General features: G+C 42.6%; 1 protein-coding gene across 7 annotated transcripts in view; it reads right to left on the bottom strand.

Annotated features, from left to right (window-relative positions):
* The window catches only part of R3HDM2 (R3H domain containing 2), a 157,286-nt gene extending 141,037 nt beyond the window's left edge, over positions 1–16,249 (bottom strand). For 4 of the 7 annotated variants that reach the window (XM_053921271.2, XM_053921262.1, XM_053921278.2 and 1 more), the window contains exon 1: positions 15,980–16,249. The gene's annotated coding sequence lies outside the window, so the exon portion shown is untranslated. The remainder of the gene's footprint in view (positions 1–15,979) is intronic. The other 3 variants (XM_053921270.1, XM_053921264.1, XM_053921269.1) reach the window with 1 other exon arrangement.
* Between the last annotated feature and the right edge of the window lie 1,595 nt (positions 16,250–17,844).

Raw genomic sequence — 17,844 nt, 5'->3', positions numbered from 1 at the left:
GAATCCTGAATCACCAATTCAAACGTACCTATGCACCCCAATGTTCACAGCAGTGCTATTTACAATAGCCAAGTGCTGGAAACAGCCTAAGTGCCCATCAGTAAATGAGTGGATCAAAAAACTGTGGTGCATTCACCCAATGGAATACTATGCAGCAGAGAAAACTCCTACCCTTCATGACAACATGGATGGAACTAGAGAGCATTATGCTAAGTGAAATAAGCCAGGAAGTGAAAGACAAATACCATATGATCTCACCTATAAGTGGAACCTAATCAACAAATGAGCAAAATAGAACCAGAGACTTGGAAATAAAGAACAAACTGACAGTGACCAGAGGGGAGAGGCGTAGGGGATAACAGGGAAAATAAGGGGAATGAGCAAGCCAAGGAACACAAATAGAGAACTCATGGGTATGGACAATGGTGGGAGGGTTGACTATGGAAATGGGGGATACGGGGCAAGGCTGAGCAATGGAGAAAAAGATGGGACAATTGTAACTAAACAACAATTTAGAAAATAATAATAACAATAATAATGAAAGAAAACTTCTCTGGTCCACTCCAAGACACATCATAATTACAATGCCAAAGGTTAAAGATAAAGACAATCTTAAAAGAAGCAAGGGAAAAGAAGTTAGTTACCTACAGGGGAGTTCCCATAAGACTCTCAGCTGATTTCTCAAAAGCAACTTTACAGGCTAGAAGGACTGGCAAGAAAAATTCAAAGTCAGGAAAAGCAGGTATGTACACCCAAAATTTCTCTACCCAGCAAAGCTGTTATGTGGAATTGAAGAGCAGATAAAGAGCTTCCCGCACAAGAAAAAAACTAAAGGTGTTCATCATCACCAAACCATTATTATACGAAATATTAAAGGCAGTTATTTAAGAAAAAGACCGAAACTATGAACAATAAAATGACAATAAATACACACCTGCCAACAACTGAATCTAAGAAACTAAGTAAACAAGCAGAAGAGGAACAGAATCATAGATATGGAGACCATTTGGATGGTTACCTCTTGAGAGGGGGAAGGGGAAGAATGGGGAAAAGGTGAAGGGATTAATAAGTAGCAGTTCATAGGTACAGAATAGGCAGGGGGATGTTAAGAACAGTATAGGAAATAGAATAGCCAAGGAACATAATACAGATGACCCATGGACATGAACTAAGGGGGGACTGCCGGAAAGAATAGGGGCACTGGGTGGAGAGGCCAAAGGGGTGAAAATTGGGACAAGTGTAATAGCATAATCAACAAAATACATATTTTTGAAAAGGTAGTGATTTCATTACCTCCTGACATATACCTACAAGTGAAACTGCTGGGTCACATGGTCGTTCTATTTTTAATTTCTTGAGGAATCTCCATCCTGTTTTCCAATGTGGCAGTGCCAATTTACATTTTCATGAACAGTGTACCGAAGTTCCCTTTCTCCACATCCTCACCAACATTTATCTTTTTGATAGCCATTCTAACAGGTGTGAGGTGATATCCTATTATTTTAATGTGCATATCCCTGATTAGTGGTGTTGAGCATTTTTTCACTAACTGTCAGCCATCTATCTGTATGCCTTCTTTGCAAAAATATCTATTTAGTTCCTCTCTCCATTTTTTAATCAGATTTTTCCTATTGAGTTATATGGCTTTGTTATAGACTTTGGATATTAATGGCTTATTAGATAAATAATTAAATTACAAATATTTCCTCCCATGCAGTAGGTTGTCTTTCCATTTTGTTGATGGTTTCCCTTGCTGTGCAGCTTTTCAGTTTGATGTAGTCTCACTTGTTCATTGTTGCCTTTGCTTTTGGTATTAAATCAAAAAAATCATCACCAAGACAGACATCAGTGAGCTAACTGCCTATGTTTTCTCCTAGGTTTTTTGGTTCATGTCTTAAGTTCAAGTCTTTAAGTCATTTTGAATTAACTTTTGTGTATGATGTAAGACAGTGATTGTTTCTCTCTTGCATGTGGCTGCCCAGTTTTCCCAGGACCATTTATTGAAGAAACTATCCTTTCCATATTGTTTAGGCTTGGCTCCTTTGTTGTAAATTAACTGACCACCTATGCATGGGTTTATTTCTGGGCTCTATTCTGTTCCATTAACCTATGTGTCTGTTTTTATGCTAATACCATACTGTTTTGATTACTACAGCTTTATAATACAGTTTGGAATCAGAAAGAGCCATGCCTCCAATTTTGTTGTTCTTTCCTCAAGACTGCTTCAGCTATTCAGGGACTTTAGTAGTTCATACAAACTTTAGTAGGAGTTTATTTTATCTTTGTGAAAAATACCACTGGAATTTTGGTAAGGAGGGATTGCACTGAATCTGTAAACTGCTTTGGGTACTGCAGGCATTTTAACTATTAATTCTTCCAATCCATGAACATGGAATATCTTTCCATTTGTCAATTCCTTTTATCCGTACCCTATAGTTTTCAATATACAGGCCTTCCACTTCCTTGGTTAAATTTATTCATAGATATTTTACTATTTTTGATGTAATTGTAAATGGGATTACTTTCTTAATTCCTCTGATAATGCATTGCTAGTGTATATAAACTGATTTTGTACATTGATTGTGAATCCTGCCAACTTTACTGAACTCTCATTAGTTCTAACCATTTTTCTTTTGGTAAAGTGTTTAGGGTCTTCTATATGTAATATGTCATCTGCAAATAGTGATAGTTTTACTTCTTCCTTTCCAAATTGGATGCCCTTTTTTTTCCCCTAGGCTAACTGCTCCAGTTAGGAGTTCCAATACTATGATGAATGAAAATTCTGAGGAAAACTTTCACTTTTCACCACTGAGTATAACGTTAGCTTGTGGTCCTTATTATGTTAAGGTGGATTACCTCAATATCCACTTTGCTACAAGTTTTTAATCATAAATAAATATGGAATTTTGTCAAATACTTTTTCTACATTTGTTGAGATGATCAGATCACTCCAGACCCAATATCTCTCTCCAGCTCCTGACTGGTACATCTAACTTCCTATTAGTCATTTCCACATGGTTTCACAGTTACCTCAAATTCAACCAATCCAAAACCAAATACCCATTTTTACTCCCAAAAAAGCAACTGCCTAGATGTCTCACACTCACACACACATACACCCCTCCGAGTCTAACAGATCTACCCACTAAATATCTCTTGAATCTGTTCATCCCTGGCAGGACCACTTCAAACCCTATTTCTTATCTGGATTACTTTGACTCCCCTTAAACTGGGCTCCACTTTATTTACTGATTCCACTCTATTTCCCAATCTAGTTCCCAAATTGCTAAAAGCAATCTTTAAAAAATAAATATATCCTTCAGCAGGTTTCATAAAGACAAAATTCAAACTTTTTAGCCAATCATATAAGACCTTCAAGATCATCTCTATCTCTCTAGCCTTTTCTCTGACTACTCCCATAAGCATCCCATGTGTAGGGCATCCTACTCCTTGCAGTTTGTCAAAGGCATCATGCTGCCCTGTCATATACCTCCACCCTTTACATATGTAGTTCTGCCCTAGAACTCTCTTACCCACCGTACTTCACCTGGCTAACTGTTGTCAGCCCTTCAAGATTCAAATGGAGCATCACCCACTGCCAGTCTTTCCAGATCTCCAACGTGCAAGACTCTGGCTGGGTAGCTTAGTTGGTTAGAGCATTGTCCTGATACACCAAGGTTGCAGGTTTGATTCCCCAGTCAGGCACATACAAAAATCAACCAATGAATACATAAATAAGTGAAACAACAAATCCATGTTTCTGTTTCTGTTTCTTTCTTTCTCTCTCTCCCTAAAATCAATAAATTTTTAAAAAGGCTTTAAGCAGGAGAAAAATAACAGATTAAGTTTTCTTTGGATAAAGGGTGCAGAAAGAACTAAATGAAAGACTAGAAAACAAGACTAGGGCAGGAAGGCCAGTTAAAAGCTATCAGTTATCCAGATGAGAGATGATGTCTCCAGAACTAAGGAAGTCACAGTGCTGACTGAGAAAAATGAAAAGATTCAAGAGAGACTGAGCAGGTAAGAGTCTACATAACTTTATGATGATTGATATTAAAGAGTAAGAAGGACTCAAGATGACACCCACGTTTCTGGCTTATGCAACTTAGTGGCATCATGAACAGAAAAAAATACCTCAGGAAAAAAAACACATTTCCAAGGAACATAATTTTTGCTTTGGTCATGTTGAATTTGAGGTACTGTTTGACAGTCAAATGGAGATATTCAAGGGACCACTGGATAGACAAGCCTAGAACTCAGATGAGAGATAAGAATTGGAGAGAGAGACTCACAAATTGTCAGCTTATAGTAATAGATGCTAACAAAGCCATCAGGGTAGCTGAGATGGACAGATTGTGTAGAGCAACATTTTTCTAGTTACTTAAGACAACTGAACAGAGACATCAGAAACACCTGGAATACTTGTGAAAATACAAATTTTCAGATTCCGTTCCAAGCCTACTAAATCAAAATCTCTGGGAATAAGACCCAAGAATCTACATTTCATTCTTTCATTCATTCATTCATTCATTCGATAAATGTGTGTTGAGTGACTATTCTATTCTAGGCACTAGGAATATAGTAATTATAAAATAAATAAAGTCCTTGTTCTCACAGGGTTTAAGTTCTAAGTATGAACCAGACTACAGACAAGAAAACAAACAAGATAATTTAAGATATTGGCAAATGCAATGGAGATAATGAAAAAGATGAATGTGATAAAGCACAAAGGGGAGGTTAACTATTTTGTAAAAGGCGAAAGATTTATATGATCTAAAGAGAAACCTGAGTATTAGATTAACCATTTTGGATAAGGTGGTCAAGGAAAGTCTATGGAGAAATCATTGAGCTGTGACTTGAATAATGAGAAAAGGTAAGTCAGGTGAAGATGTGGGAAAACAGAATTTTATGGAGAAGGAACTGTAAGTGCAAAGGTCCTGGGGCAGAAAAAAAGCCACTATGGCTGGAGCTAATAATAATAGGAAAGTGTGGTACAAGGTAAGTCAGAGACTCTCACATTGGCCAGATCATGAAGGCTTTTGTAAGCCATTCTTTTTTTAAATATATTTATTGATTATGCTATTACAGTTGTCCCATTCCCCCCCCCACTCCACTCCATCCTGCCCACCCCCCTCCCTCCCACATTCCCCCCCCATAGTTCATGTCCATGGGTCATACTTATAAGTTCTTTGGCTTCTACATTTCCTACACTATTTTTACCCTCCCCCTGTCTATTTTCCACCTATCATCTATGCTACTTATTCTCTGTACCTTTACCCCCCTCCCCCTCCCACTCCCTTACTGACAACCCTCATGTTCTAGTTGTTTGCCTAGCTTGCTCTTGTTTTTGTTTTATGTGTGGTCGTTAATAACTGTGAGTTTGCTGTCATTTTTACTTTTCCTATTTTTGATCTTCTTTTTCTTAGGTAACTCCCTTTAACATTTCATATAATAAGGGCTTGGTGATGATGAGCTTCTTTAACTTGACCTTATCTGAGAAGCACTTTATCTTCCCTTCCATTCTAAATGATAGCTTTGCTGGATACAGTAATCTTGGATGTAGGTACTTGCGTTTATTGTTGGGTAATGTAATTATGATGTGCCTTGTTGTGTTCCTCCTTGGGTCCAGCTTCTTTGGGACTCCTTGAGCTTCCTGGACTTCCCAGAAGTCTATTTCCTTTGCCAGATCGGGGAAGTTCTCCCTTATTTGTTCAAATAAGTTTTCGATTTTTTGTTCTTCCTCTTCTCCTTCTGGCACCCCTATAATTCGGATGTTGGAACGTTTCAAGGTGTCCTGGAGGTTCCTAAGCCTCTCCTCATTTTTCCAAGTTCTTGTTTCTTCATTCTTTTCTGGTTGGATGTTTGTTTCTTCCTTCTGGTCCATACCATTGATTTGAGTCTCAGTTTCCTTCTCATCACTATTGGTTCCCTGTACATTTTCCTTTGTTTCTCTTAGCATAGGCTTCATTTTTTCATCTGTTTTTCGAACAGATTCAACCAAGTCTGTGAGCATATTGATAACCAGTGCTTTGAACTGTGCATCCGATAGGTTGGCTATCTCTTCGTCGCTTAGTTGTATTTTTCCTGGAGCTTTGAAGTGTTCTGTCATTTGGGCCATTTTTGTTTGTTTGTTTGTTTGTCTTGGCGAGTCTGTTACTTTAAGGGGCGGAGCCTTAGGTGTTCACCAGGGCGGGGTAATGCTGGTGGCTGCGCTGTGACGCTGTACGTGGAGGAGGGGCCGAGTGGGAGCAATGGCGCCCCGCCTCACTCTCCTCCAGATTTCAATCTTTCACTCCGATACCCACAATCAAACTGGGCCCCTCTGGCGCTGGTTCCCGAGTAAGTGGGCCTGTGCACACTCTAGGCCCCTGTGGGTCTCTCCAACGACCTCTCCTGTGAGGCTGGGAGTCTCTCCTGCTGCCGCCCCAACCCCCAGGGGCGCTTCCAATCAGAGGTTTGAGGCTTTATTTCCCCAAGCTGGAGCCCTGGTTTGCACGGTCTGCTTCGCTGCCCGCCGTTCGTCAGGTTTATTTGTGGGCGAATGTGGTGCCGCAATGTGCTATCCGCCACTCTGCCTGCCCCACTCTCCGCCACTGAGTCCGGCTCTCTGGGTTTATCTGTGCAAATGTGGGACCGCAGGGTCTGCTAGTGCTCAGACTGCCTGCGCCATTTGTCCCACACTCCGCCAGTCTCAGTCCCGCCACAGCCACGCGAGTCCTCTCCACCCCGGTGCCCGTCTCCGCCCCTCCTACCAGTGTGGATGAATGTTTATTTTCTATTTCCTTGGTGTCGGTCCCCCTTGCTGTTCGATTCTCTGTCAGTTCTGGTTGTGCGAGGAGGCGCAGTGTGTCTACCTACGCCGCCATCTTGGTTCCCCCCAAGCCATTCTTAACAAATTCTCCAAGAAATGCTTATGCTGTTAAGGTTTAAGAATCAGAGGTAGAGAGGGAGAATACAAAAGAAACCCTAAAGTAAACATACATTTAAGGGATGAGCAGAAGAAAACATCCAGGAATGCAAGAGGAAAAGTCAGGTCAATGAAACATTTCAAGAAAGAAAAGGGACAGTGACACATGGTACAAAAAAAACTGAATAAGGATGAAAAGGGGTCCATTAGACTTTACAGGTCCAACATGTTCTTTCCATTGATTTTGATGGCTGCTGGGAGTTGCCTCCACCAACAGTATTAGAAACCCTAAGTGACAACTTAGTCACTTAGGTCTACATTCACCTGCTACCCCTAGCGCACTATTTCCTGGAAGTTATCAGCTGGGAACTAGCCTAGATTCTCTTCTTCCCTTTTCCAACAGAATCGTAAAGGAAGGGTAAGGCAAAAGAACAATTTCTAAGTATAGAAAGAAAGTGTATTTAAAATTTATACATTATTAAGTTTGGATTGTCACTGCCTTTCTTACTTTCCTCCTAGTTTTGTCATAAAGCTTATAGAAACTTTCACAAGTCTAAACCAACCTTCTCCAAAGAATGAAGAATTACCTAATGCCCATGATGCTGCTTACATACATACCAAACTGATGCATAAATTCTTACAATTGACATGAAACAAAATACTGCCCCTACAAAAAATGTGAACTACATACTTGGAAAATCTAAACTTTTAATATAATTATTAAGAACACTTTAAGGTCCAGTGAGCTTTTAGGGGGGAAAAAGTATAAATATGAAATATAGTTCTGATCATCAATAATTAACACAGCAGCACAAATGTTATCACCATGAAATATACCAAAAGCATCCACACAAGGAAGATAATAGACTGTGGCAGAGGGAACTAGTTAATGGAATTTAAAAAGTTTATTCTATACATTAGACAAGAATTGTATAGAACACTAATGGAGCAAAAATACTTCCAAAAGATCAAGATATAACTTGACTAGCCTGCACAGCATCTTTTCCTTTCTTTCCCACTGACTCACAATCAACAAAAAGCAACTTTATAGAAAGAAACTGAGTTCTCAGTTGGGTCAAGACAGCAACGTAGGCAGACATGGCTGGCCTCTTTGCACAACCACATCAAAATTACAACTAAAATATAGAACCACCAGCACTCAGGAATGTCAGAAATTGAGTTGAATAGAAGTCTGACAACTATGCAATTGAAGAAATCACAACCATCCAGATTGGTAAGAGGGGTGCAAATGCAAAACAGGCTGGCCCCACACCTCCACGGATAAAAATTTGGGAGGGATATCTCGGGAGCGAGAAGTTCCAGACCCACACCAGGTACCCCCAGCCCAGGATTCCAGTGCCAGGAAGATAACTCCGCACAACTTCTGGCTACAAAAACCAGTGGAGATTGAGTTGGTGGAGGAGACTGATGGAGCCCTAAACAATTCCTCGTAGGGTAACTGTAGGGTAAACTGTATGGGAAACTGTAGGGTAAATGGAGGCAGTCTGGCTCCCTCACCCAGGTGTCTGGGCAACTAAGGGAAGCAGTTTCCCATAACTTTGAGAATGGGCCTGATAAGCAGTGTTCTCATAGCCTTGAGACTGCGTCCGATAAGTATTCCCATAGCCTTGAGTGGGCTTGCATGCACAGAATCTTCCTACGTTACACAATCTGTTTTGGCTCTGCCAGCTTTGTTTATCTCTAGTATTTAAGGGGGTAGGGACTCCATGCTGGGTGCCACGCTAGGGGACAAGGGCCACGCTGGGTGATAAAAGACATGCAGTGTGCCACTGGGATGCCATGCAGGGGGGACAGGTGACATGCAGAGACATGCAGGGGGACACTCAGCTTGCAGCACACATGGCTCACCCACCCTTGAATAAAGGTATGTCAAGCATCCCCACAGCTCCATCAATATTCTTCCATCTGCCCAAATCTTGCGAACCTGTCAGGCCTTGAACTGTCGCAACACAGGAACCCACACATGGATTCACTTACTCAGACTCCCTCCCTCTGAGCTCCAGCACTGGGGTGGCAGCCTGAACGTCACCACTGGTATAAAGGGACAGACTTTAGTGTCCGGCATCAGGGCAAGCAGAAGTCATTGTCCCTTTGCTGAGCCCTCACCCCAGAAAGCCAACAAGCTGGTACCATATCTGAGGTTCCATCAACCTGGCTAACACTGTGTGACCAGCCTTGAGATCCAGAGACTCTACCCCACCCAACTTACAGGCCCACCCAAGCTGCTTTTCCATAATGGCTGGTCTTGGCTCCTGAATGCTATCAAATAAACAACAGCTGGCTTCAGTGTGTCCTAGAAGCAGCCAGGTTAGATTCACAGCTTGGCTTCACCTGGGAATCTCCAAGCCCAGTACAAGTTGCAGCCATCTCAGACTGCTTTATAGGTCAGGTAGGGTGGCCCCAGGCAAAACATGGATGGGGGCTAACCTTGGTCTGCACCACCCAACAAACCCCAGGACCAGTGAACCCAGTGGACAGCTACAGACCACGTCAGAGCACCACCACCCTGCCCCTGCACAGCTGATCCTCCACAGAGGGCGGAGGTCAATGGCCAGTGGTCACAGCCAGTCCTTGCAGCTAGCTGGCTTGAGCAAATCCCTCCCATTGATCTGCCAGAAGCACCAATGCTCAACTACAAGAGGAGGGTGTACTCAGCCCATATGAAGGGTAAACCTTGAGTACCCAGCTTGGGTAACAGGGGATGCTGTGCCACTGGACTCTACATGACATCTACTACATTAGGCTATGCTACCGAAACAGGGAGTCATAGCAGCTCTACCTCATACACAGAAACAAACACAGAGATGACACAGTCACCGGCAAGCAGTGTCTGCGGCGTTGTGGCTGAGATGAGACAAATTCACACAACTACCGAGTCCTGTGGAGGAAAAGGGATGGCACGGCCACTCTCTCAAGGGGAGAGTGACCTGACCCTTGCTTTGACAGGCTTTTATTGGCTTAATTTGTATAGGAATACAGAGCATATATGGAAAGCTCATCAATCATTGTCGAGCAGTAATAATCAAATAGATATCATTCAAAGGTGGAGGTTGATGGTCAGTGGTCAGAACTCTGAGGGCTTATTTTGAGTCAGGGTCAGATAGCTAAAGGACCATAAAACTTTGGGGAAACAAACTCGTTTCATGCTTGGACCCTTATCATTTAAATTGAGGGTATTAGCAAAGCAGGTTTCACAGGGTTTTATGCATTCTTTCTTAGGCCTGATCCCCCTGGGGAACCCACCCTTTCCAGCACAGGGCCACAACCACCTCCAGCATTGTTTCAGGCTTAGGTTGAGCAGGGGTAGTAAGGCAACCAAGAGATCAGGAGACTTCTTGCAGACAGAATGAGGACACAGGCCATGTCAAAGCCAAGAGGCAAGGGTCCATCACCCCCTTTCTCCACAGCCCCCCAAGTCCTTCCCTGAGGGCATCCTCATGACTATGCCTTTCTTAGGTTGTCCCTCCCTTGAGGAATCTTACCAATCATTGGCTAACTGGTTATACACTGGAGGCCAGGCAGGGCGAAGTAAAGTGGGCAGAGGCGGTGCCCCTGCCAGGGAGATAAGCTTTGTCTCAGTGGCTTAGGGTCTCAAGGTCTCTCACTCAGCCTTAGCCATGGGGGGTTACAGTCTCTGAAACCAGGTGGGGCAGTTCCCAACACAGGGAGGCTGCCAAAATGAGAAGACAAAGACACATGGGCCAGCCCTGCCTGGTACGGCTCAGTAGATTGAATGCTGGCCTGAGAAACAAAGGGTGACTGGTTCCATTCCCAGTCTAGGGGACATGTCTAGGTTGCAGGCCAGGTCCCCAGTAGGGGGCACTGGAGAGGCAACCACACACTGATGTTTCTCTCCCGCTCTTTCTCCCTCCCTTCCCCCCTTAAAAATAAATAAAATCTAGCTTAAAAAAAATAAAGAAAAAAAGAAACATGATCCAAATGAAAGAACAGATCGAAGTCCAGAAAAAGAGCTAAACAAAATGAGCAATCTAACAGATGCAGAGTTCAAAACACTAGTTATAAGGATGCTCAAGAAACTTAGTGAGGACCTTAACAGCATAAAAAAGATCCAGTCAGACATGAAGGATATACTAATTTAAATTCCTAATTTAAATAAAAAACAATTTACAGGGAAACAACAGTACAGTGGATGAAGCCAAGAATCAAATCAATGATGTGGAACATAAGGAGGCAAAAAAACCACCATGCAGAACAAGAAAAAAGAATCAAAAAAAAAAAATGAGGATAGTATAAACATCTTCTGGGGACACTTTAAGAGGTCCAACATTCACCTTATAGGGGTGCCAGAAGAGAAAGAGCAAGAAATTGAAAAAAATAGTGAAAGAAAAGATCCCTGATTTGGTGGAGAAAATAGACATACAAGTCCAGGAAGCACAGAGAGTCTTAATTATGATGGATGCCAGATGGGAAGTGAGAGGTGAGAATGGGTGAAGAGGTGAGGGGTTTAAGAGGTACAAATAGGTAGTTACAGAATAGCTGTGAGGATGTAAAGTACAGTGTAGGAAAGGGAGCAGCCAAAAAATTTATATGCATGACCCATGGATATGAACAATGGTACGGGGATTGCCTGAGGGAAGGGGGGTGCTGGGTGGAGGAGGGCAAAGGGGAAAAAATCAGGACAATTGTAATACATAATCAATAAAATATAATTTAGAAAAAAAAAGAAATAAACTGACTTCTCCTAAATCCTGCTGATTACCTTTCTTATCTTTATACTTCTCACTCTATAGGATAAGGACCTCAGAATAACTGTATGTATGCAAAACTGTAGTTTTTATTTGCCTGCAAAAGATTTTGAGGTCTTCAGTGTTTAAAAAAAGAGCTGTAAAACATACTATTAATGCCTATAGAAAAATGAAGTAATCAAAACATTATTCTAAGTTAAGGAAGAGACCTTACCAGTACATTTAACAACTATCTTCATTCCACCCCCTCCCCCCCTAAATACCCAAAGGCCTGAAAGTTATTTCCCAGAAAATAATGAAGTTTTTGACAATTCAGAAAAGTCACAGTATGACAATTAAGCAAGCAATTAAAGGAAATGAAAAGATTTTTGACACTTTTGTGGTTAACAAACTAAAGAGAAGTAGAATAAAATGAGTCCTTTAAAAATACAAAAAGTGTTTTGACTATTGAAAGACATGACTGTCTAAAGCTTTTGCACATTTTCTCCTTACTCTCACTCTAGGCCGGGGGCTCCCAATTTGATAGGGTTGTTTTGTTTTTGTTTTTGTTTAGCACAGGAAAGTATTCTAGGAAACTTAATGTCAAAACAAGAAAGCTGAAACAGTATGGGCTCAAACACCTGGACTGAACAACTCACAAGAGATTCTGCAGAAAAGCAAAAGGAACATCTGGATTTAGGAAGCATCCCAGAATCTTTCCTTTCATACACCCAAGTAAAAATAATAAAATCACTGCAGATTATTATAATTAAGGGCTTTCTACATTAATTTTTAATGTGTTGGAGAAAACAGATATATGCTAAGGAAATATAAGGAAATCAAAGAGGAGTCAGAACCGATTAAGGTTATGAAATCTTTCCTATCTGTATCTGCTAAAAGAAATAAATGTAGACTTAGGAAGGAGTGCACAAAGTAACTTCATTGGAGAGATGGAACAGGTGCTATACTGCTAAATGGGCAACCCTGGTAAGAACAAAAGTTAACCCGTAAAAGACTATTAAGTGGAATGTTTCCTACACAGAGGGTGAGAAAAATACAGCTGGAGGAAAATACTGAGGCCACTGCATATGAAGAAGGTCTCTAAAATTAGACCCGCCAACTGTATTCATGCACACATATTCAAACCATGAGTCCAGTTATTTTTCCTAGTTGTAAGTTGGCAGCACATTCCACAGAGGAACACTCAAGAGTCCCTCATCCAATCTTACAAGGAGGCATAGAAAATTCTTACCCCCTCCCCCCCCCCACACAGTTTCACATAATTCTCTCCTCTGCACTTCCTGGAACCATACAACCAAAATGCAACAATTTTTATCCCTTCCTCCAAATCTTTTTCCTGAAAGCTTTTCTTGAGTTCATGAAGAGAGCTGGCACAGGAATAAACACTGCAGCATTCAGAAACCGTTACCTACACTGAACTATTGTTAGTACTCAGTATTTATCTGTAAGACATGAGAACATGGCACACCGTTGTGTATCTCTGGGGCTTGAGAAAGATTTCTTGGAAACTTTGTGAAAGGATTTAAAAGGGGACAACAGTTTTGGTAGAAGCTTTTATCAATCTGCCTAAGTTATTTCTGAAATTATCTGCAAAATGAGAACTAGTAGTATATTTCTGATGCTGTTACTTCTTTACATTAATAGTATCCGAACCAGATCCAGTCCAATAGATATAAGATCCCCAATTCTCCCCCCCCCACACCCCCCCCCATTCTCTCTTTAGCCTGGCAGCTTTCAACGTCCTGGGGCAAAGTTTTAAGCAAAAACCTTAGACTTTGCCACCAGCATTCCTACAGAGAGTTAAAAGAACTACCTCACCCCCTTTGCCTTCATAAGCTGGAGAATAGTGGCCAGGACTGTCGGAAAGAGAAATCTCATCCAGGCCACTCTGGCCAGAAGGTCAAGGAAGGTAACAAATGCATCAATCAAGAAACAAGAAAGGATAAAATAAATGAAGGATAATCCACAGAACTCAGGAGGCCAGTTCCTTTTATCCTCAGAATTAATATAGAATTTAATTGCTAAAAATGCCTACAAAATGGATTTGTGAAAAGAAGGCTCAGGTGTTCCCCATAACTGAACATTCCACCATTGTTAGAGAAAGCTATTCTTACAGTTGAGCTCAACTATCTCTACATGAATTGGGGGGGGCGGGGCGGGCAGGAATCTAATCCATATAGCCCAGTAACATCTTCAGTCTACTGAAAAATTCAAAGTGGAACCAGCCTGCTTAGCTCTCTGGGGCCAGAGAGGTAAGGAGGTGATCTCTCTCGTCATGAATGTGGAACGAACCTCAAGGGAAGAGCCTGAAGCAGTTGGGAAAAATCAAGCCACATGAGATCTGAGACAATCTTCCTCTAAGACCACCAATACCAAAGATCCCCCAAACTTCATCCTCTCTGCCCTCAAAGTGCTTTCATTCAATGACCTGAAAGCACAAGGCTGCTATCAAGAGAAATGAGGCAAGAACTGACCCCCCCCAAAAAAACAAAAAACCTCAACTTCTTCCAATAAACACCTTACAAAATCCTAGTGAAAATCCATTCCACACCTCCAAGGACAACCAATCACGACCAGAAATTCATGACAGTGAGATCAAGAACAAACTCTTCTTTACCTATTCAGTCACCAAATTTGTTGAGCACTGACTGCATGACAACTGCTATGTTAAGTGTTAAGGATACAGTTATTAGCAATCTGACTTCATGAAGCTTACTTTCTAATGGGGGGACATACAGCATGTTAGAGGCTGATAAGGGGTAAAGAGAAAAATAAAACAGATAATGGGATAGGGAGTTAAGTAAACGTATGTGCGTCAGGGGCCAGTGTTAGAGTGACATTTAAGTAAAGATCTGAGAAGCTGAGGGCACAAGACTGTGCAGCTTTATGAGGAAAAGGTGATCCAGGGAACAAGTACACAGCCCCTGAGGCAGAAGTGTGCATGGTGTGCTCAAGGAGCAGCCAGGAGACCAGGGCACACACTGGAGGCCAAAAGGTGCTACAGATCCTGGGCTTTAAAGGCAACTGTAAAATCTGTGGTTTCTATTCTGAGAGAAAAAAGAAGCCATCTCCTCTTCTGACTCCTTTCTATTAAGAGTATCAGGCATCCTGCTTTTATATATGCAAATTTTTTAAATTTTGTTTCAAATTGTGGCGATCTACAGTATAGATCATACAATGAGCATAAAGACAGCTGGAACTGCAACTCTGAAATTTGACTCGTTGACAGTTCACCAGACCTTCAAGAAAAGTTCTCAGTTCTCTCAAACCTGTAGTGAACAACAACAGGGGGAAAACACACAACTGAAGAGTGAACTGAATTAACCTAATCTACCACTTTCTGCCACTAAACTTTTGTGTTGATGCCCCAGGCTCCACAAAGAGGGAAAAAGGAATTACTGGAGGAAGAAAACAGGGAGAAAAAAAAAAAAAAGCATTAGTAAGAAAGAAGAGCCACAAAGCTAATTTAAGTGCCATGGCACTTAATGTCAGTAAAGTGCTAGAACTTGTGACATTTTTAAAGTGGAACCTGCCACCGCCCTCCTCCCCAGTCTCCATGCTGCCCACCAACAACCAGAACTCAGGCTTCTCAATTTTAGTTGTCTATTGGAAAAAACATATACAAGAACATTCGTCCAACTGAGATCTTAACTTAAATCTTCCCACACTTTTCTTTGGTTTAATGAACCTCTGGGGCTGTTATCAGTCATTTCTTACCATTAGAGAAGAACAATTCATATGAGTAAATAACTATTCTGCGGAACTTCTAGGCTAACGGTCACAAATGTTGAAAAATTTTGGCTCTACAGCAGACCGAAATCGGTAAGCTTTCAGAGGCTCGAGTGAGTTTTGAGCTTAGTGCAGGCCCAACTTTTAAGCTCCAGAAACATCTCCCTATATGTTCCAACTCAAATCGCTGTCCCCACATAAAACACCGGAGTGATTTGAAACACTCCAACACCTTTCCCTCCGATTTTCCCAATGCTCGAAGGAAAAAGGAGACCCAAGATACACCTGCAGCTAGTCACCCCCAAGCACCACAAGGGCGCAAGTTTTTAGGTCCTACTGCACAGGCCACAGGTGGCGCCAGCCCCCCACCCCGCAACCCCCCAAACACACACACACACCCCGTATTTCGCCTGCGCTTTCCCCACACACTCGGGATTTCTCTAGCCTCCTGGCCGTCCTCACCGGAGGCTCCAGCCATTACCCACCACCCCCGGCCCGGGCAGCTCCAGCTCTGAGAACCCAGGCCCGGGACCTCTGCCCGCCAGTCTGCGCGGCCGCCACGCCCCCTCCCCACTGGCCGCCCGTGCCATCCGCCCTTGGCGGGAGGTGGCCTCACCTCACGCGGGCCGTGGGGAGGGGGGGGCGCCCCCGTCTCCGCCCGCCGCCCGGGCCCACGGCCGCTCGGCTGCGGCTCGGCCCCGACGGCCAGCGGTGGCGCGCTTCTGGGGGCGGGCTCTTCGCGGCGGGGGTTTACCCAGGGCCAGGGCAGGGGAGCAGGGGGGACTGGGGAGGGGAAAGGGGCTCGGGAAGGAGGGGAGAGGGGAGAAAAGGGGGGAACCAAACCCGGAAAGGGAGAAAAGGGGGGAGGGGGGAAAATCAGAAGGGGAAGAAAGGCCCAGAGTCCGCCCCCCCGCTGCGGCCTGCGCTCTACGTCACCACGTCCAGCGTAATCGTCACCACGTCTTGCTTCCCATGTGCCTCTCCACGTCTGCAGACGCCCCCTATCTGTTCACCCACCCACCCAGCTCGCACACGCGAGCATATGCGTTGACTCATTCACTCGCTCCCTCCACGTTACCTGTGTCTCAAGCTATCGATTCCCATCTACTGAAATCTTTGGTCCACCTTAAACCCATCAAGCTTGTCAGATTCACCCTAGATTTAAACATAATACTAACAGCACTTTCAAAACAGCCTTTGACTTTGGACAGCAACTCCTGCGCCCAAATGGGCATGTTTAAAATAAACATGTGTGATATAAATGGATAAAGATCATGCAGTAGGAAATTTTTTTTACACCTGGAAAATTCATTTTTAGTGAATTCATTAAATTCATTTTTTCCAGGTGTAAAAACTTAATTCTAAACAAAGCAGGTTGAAGTCCATCCTATTAAAATCGCTTCTTACCACCCCCCCTAAAATACAGTTCTTTTTCTTGAGTCATCTTAAATTTGCAAACTCCCCCATTCTGTCTTCCCTAGGGAGAATCAATCTACCTGTTATTGGTTACTAGTATTTGGATCATTTACCAACCTCAAAGAAGCACTTTAGCCTTACAAAGATAGAATTCAACCATTAAATATTTACTATGCGACAAGAACTGCAGTAGGCAAAAAATAATTATTATACTACAATGCAAGTGCTGTTAACAGAAGGTGTTCAATGTGCTACAGAAACACAACAAGGAGCAATTAGTTCTTGGATGGAAGGTTAAGTAAGCTACAGGTGAAATTTCAGCTAACCTTGAAGAATATAAGTGGGAGTTCATCAGAGAGGCAAGAATGGAGGTAAGTCATAGAGGTATAAAATTCTTTTTTCCTTCAAGGATCATCAAATTCCAAGTTTTTAAGTTGGAGGCAGAGGGCAGTGGTGGCCCAAAGAATATGTAGCATTCTACATCTATTTGTCAATTTAATCCTCAAAACAATAGGTACTATTGCTATACCCAGTGTATACGAATATAAACTAAGGAAACCTGAGGCACCAAAATCACCAATTTTGAATTGAGAGAGTTTATCTTCAGAGCCTGCTCTTCAGTCACTGCATTATTAGAAATATAACTTGAAAGGGCAGGTTACAACCCGTGTGTCATGATACAGAGTGAGGCAGTGGGGTGTTTCTGAGACAAATGCAGTAACTGGAAAACAGCTAAGGCACAAACATGAGGCATCCACCCCTAAGAAAAGCCCTCCTCTGCTTCTCCCCCTTTTGCTTACCACTCACTCTCCAACTATTGGCCAGAGAGGAGAGTAGCTGAAGTTGGCCCAGGATTTTAGGGAGTCTGGGAACTACATATTGTATTGTAGTTAAGACATGGAACAAATAACAATATAACTACCTCCCCCAAACTTGAGATCAGGTTATCATCCAAGAATGAAATTAGTAATGCTAAAATGTTAGACATAAGATTAGTCCCTGTAGGCTTGAGGGAGGAGAGTGGGGGGTTAATGCTAATGGGTACAGGGTTTCCTTCTGGGGTGA

The sequence above is a fragment of the Desmodus rotundus genome, chromosome 3, assembly GCF_022682495.2.
Source record: "Desmodus rotundus isolate HL8 chromosome 3, HLdesRot8A.1, whole genome shotgun sequence".
NCBI lineage: Eukaryota > Metazoa > Chordata > Mammalia > Chiroptera > Phyllostomidae > Desmodus > Desmodus rotundus.
This window is presented reverse-complemented; position numbering and strand designations above follow the sequence as displayed.